This window comes from Adiantum capillus-veneris, chromosome 3 (assembly GCF_014529385.1).
Source record: "Adiantum capillus-veneris isolate H3 chromosome 3, ASM1452938v2, whole genome shotgun sequence".
In the NCBI taxonomy this organism is placed as follows: Eukaryota; Viridiplantae; Streptophyta; class Polypodiopsida; order Polypodiales; family Pteridaceae; genus Adiantum; species Adiantum capillus-veneris.
The window spans coordinates 170,676,253-170,680,685 of NC_140933.1; positions in this window are offsets into that span (position 1 = coordinate 170,676,253).

Below are 4,433 nucleotides of genomic sequence, written 5' to 3' on the forward strand. Positions count from 1 at the left end.
AAATCCCCAAATTGAGTTTTAAAAAAACCCTAAATTTGTGGGATCACTTGCATAAGCATAAAGATCATAGATAAGCATCATTTTTTATTATCAATATTCTATTTTGGGTCACTTTCCATGCAATTTTGCGATAACGCCTGCTGTTAACTACTATTTTTGGCAGTTTTTGTTCGCATCAATCTTTATAGGCCAGATGAGTGTGCCACCATGAAACACTTCAGATATGTACATCAGAAAACCAAATTAGGCATCGTAGCAAGTGGGAAAATACACAAAGGCACCACATCCAGGGCCACGACTCCCCGGATAGGTATGTACATGATAGCGAACGTAGTAGTTGCTTCAGCATATATCACAATATGTACATGATTGCTTTTTTATTTCCATGCATCAGAAGGTGTCAAAAGTGAAGTGAATGTTTTTATTTTACACTATGTACGTGCCACTACACAAAAGCGTGTCGCTAAATTGTTTGTTAAGGATATTTTTTTATTGCATGAGATGCCCAAGAGCATAGTGTCTGACCATGACTCTAAATTCACCTCTAACTTTCGGAAGGCTATATTTTAGGCCATAGGAACAAAACTAAGAATGAGAACCACTTTTCATCTTCAAATAAATGGAAACAAGAAACGGGTAAATCCGGTATTGGAGAACATGCTTAGGATGTATATGAGTGAGAGACAAACTAATTGCTAGACTACTTGCCTTTATTTGAGTTCTCTTATAATAGTTCTTGGCATGCGTCTATTCAAATGGCACCTTTTAAAGCAATATATGGGCCTACAAATGCTCTACTCCTCCAAACATTCCAAATTGTGAGAACAAGGTAGAAGTATTTAGAAAATGCTTAAGAGAATGGACCTAGAACTTTCCAAGATTAGATGTCACATTAAGGAAGACAAAAAAAACAAAAAATGTATTATGATAAGCATAGGAGACCATTGTCCTTTGATTTAGGAGATTTGGTTTCCTCAAAGGTCATTCCTAAGCGTACTAATTTGACTCTTGGTAAGGACGGACGATTGTCCTTACAAGGAAGGTCATTCCTAAGCATACTTATTTGATTCTTGGTAAGGATAGGTGATTGTCTCCAAGATTTTTTGGTCCTTTTAAAGTTTTGAAGAGAGTCGGGTCACTTGGTCATAAACTTGAATTGCCTGTGCATGTTAAAGTCTCGTTAAAGTACATCCGGTTTTCCATGTAAGTCTGTTAAAGAAGTATGTGCCTAATCCTTGACATGTTTTGCAGGAGAATTATAATCTTTGTGATGATGGGTCATTAAAGATAAAACCAAAAACAATTCTTTATTGTAGAGTTAAGCACCTTAGAAGTGAAAATCCTGTTGAACTTTTGGTTAAGTGGGATATGTATCATGTAGAAGATGTCTCATGGGTTGAATTAAATGTCTTGCATGCTGAATACCCCTCCTTCCAACTCTGAAACAAAGTTAATTTTGATAAGGGAAGAATATAATAGATCTTATTTCCAAATTTTTAGCACTAAATTTTGTTCAAAGAAAAATTTGGTAGTTTTAGAAGTTGTCCATAGTCTAGGAGTTTATTTAGATTGTTTTTGTTCAATTTTAGATTTTGCTCCGCAGTACACTTTTGGAGCCATTTTTGAGGCTGTTAATGCAAGATTCTGGAAAAGTTTGTACATAGTAAACACAACCCTAAATACAAGGAAAAATACTTGAAATGGGAGTGAGAGTGAGACGTGATTGAGGAAGTTAGATTTGAAAATGGGAGTTAGATTTCAAAATCACGTCTCACTCTCACTCCCATTTCAAATCTAACCCTAATCATATACATCAAATATAGATTCTCTATTTCTCCTATCTATTTTGTGTACTCTGTCAATTTTCTATTTTTCAATCTATTTTTCTCTCTCGTGTCGCGTCACATCCTACTCATCAAACAAAAACTCCTCCTGCAATGCCCCACTGGCTATGATGAAGTAACGTTAAAAGAATGAGACAATAGATCTTCTAACCCAAACTTGGGCTTGAGTGTTTTAAAGAGTTATTTTCATATATTTTGGGCATTTTGAAAGTGTTTGTGACCAAAAGTTACCATGGTGTGTGTTCTCAATTTCTTGTAGCTCAACGGATAGCTAGAAAGCAAAAAATTTGTTTAATAGAACATGCGGTCATCCTTCCACCCTCCATCTCTCTTGCACCAAGTAAGCTATCTCTACAAATGAGCATCTTTATCTCTCAATAAGTTGTCCCTACAAATGAGCATCTCTCTCTCTCTCTCTCTCTCTCTCTCTCTCTCTCTCTCTACACACACACACACACACACACACTCGCACACGTAGATACACACATACAAACAAACATGCACACAAGGTTTTATATGAGAATCAATTTTTATAAAAATGTTCATTTAGTCTATCCACATGTTAGCCACACCTACTATGCTGACTTTGGCCATAGCATTTTTTATTGCATCCTTGTTCCTTTCCTTGAGAACTTCCCAAGCAAGGTGTGAGGTGAAGTGTGTGTGAGGTGGACTAAGAGAGCAAGGCAAGGAGGTAGTTCCATTAAGGGTTGCTAATCCGTAACCTACTTCTACTTTGAAGTGCAAAGCCATTGAGTGGCTTCTTTCCTATGAATGTAGCCCACATTGGGTGAACCACGTATATTGTGCTCTCTCTCTCTATGTGAAATTATCTCTCTCTATTAAATTAACACTCTAATATCTATTTAGTTGCACCTTTATTCCTAACAACTGATATTAGAGCATTGGTTTGCTCGTAGCTAAACTATCTTAAGGAGAGTATTCCTTGAATTATGTGGGAGTTATGATAGAGAAAGATAAGCTCAAGATTGAGAAGTTCAATGGAAAAAAATATCAACACTAGAAGATGTAGATTGAAGACTATTTCTACCAAAATGATCTTTATTTTCCACTAGGCGGTCTTGCAAAATGAAACTTGGATTTTCCTTGACTGAAAGGCATTGGGAACAAACTGGCTATTCTTGGCATCAACAGTGGCCTTCAATGTCTCAAAAAAATGAAGACAGCAGAGGACTTGATGAAGTCACTTAACAGCCTCTACGAGAAACCATCGGCATCAAATAAGGTATTTCTCATGAAGCATTTTTTCAGTCTAAAAATGGTAGAGAGTGGTTCAGTTATAGAACACCTAAACGACTTCAACACCAACATAAGTCAACTTTGATCAATGAAGACCAATTTTGACAATGAAGTGTAAGCTCTCCTTATACTATAGTCCTTACCGCCTTGTGATGGCTATAAGTAACTCAATCTCTGGTTCAAGTACTCTTAAGTTTGATGATGTTGTGGGTGTTCTTCTAAGCAAGAAAATGCAAAGGAGAAGCACAGGTGAATCATCAAGCATTGCACTATCAATGGAAACAAGAGGACTTCAAAAGAAGAGGTTCAAAAATCAAAAGGGTCGTGATCACTCAAGGCAGAGCAAGTCACACACAAAGTCAGTTCTGGAGTGCTAGAACTAAAAAAAGAAGGGCCACATCAAGAAGGATTGTTGGTCCAAGAAGAAGAACGAGATGCAATCTCAAGACAACAAACCAACATCAAAGGCCAATGTGGCACGTAAAGTAGAGCAAGATGCTCTAATACTTCACTGGACAATGTGTCCAATTCTTGGATAGTCGACTCTAGAGCTTCATTTCATGAAACACCACATAAGAAACATTTTTAAGCTCACACTAAAGGTAATTTTGGGTATGTATACTTGGGAGATGATGAAGCTTGTGAAATTGTCAGAAAGGTATATTTTGTGTCAAAACTGTAAATGGAAATGAATGGAATCTTAAAGATGTTAGGCATGTTCCCTCTCTTTGCAAAAACTTGATCTCAATAGGTCAGCTAGATGATCAAGGTCACAACATTGCATTTGGAAACAAACATTGGAAGATCTTGAAAGGATCTTTGGTGGTTGCAAAAGGAGAAAATGTTGGTACATTACACTTGTGTATGGTTAGCATATGCAATCTTCAACTTGTGCAATAGCTACAGAAGTCGAGGGTGCAGTGTGGCATAATTGGTTTGGACATATAAGTGCCAAAGGAATGCAAATCCTTCAATCAAAGAAGCTTCTACTAGGTTTGGAAGAAGTGGACCTATAATTTTGTGAAGATTGTGTTTATGTTAAACAAACAAGGGTAGAATTTCTAAAAGTAGGAAATGAAAGGAAAAATTAAATCCTTGAATCAATTTGTTCTGATGTATGTGGTCCTACGAGTACACCATCTCTTGGTGGCTCATTGTACTATGTAACATTCATAGACAATGCAACTACAAAAACATGGGTTTATGTAATGAAGAATAAATCTGATGTGCTTTCCATATTTCAAAGGTGGAAAGGTTTGTGGAAAATGAAGTAGGCACCAAGCTTAAATGCCTCAGATTCGACAATGGAGGTGAATATTTCAGCCAAGC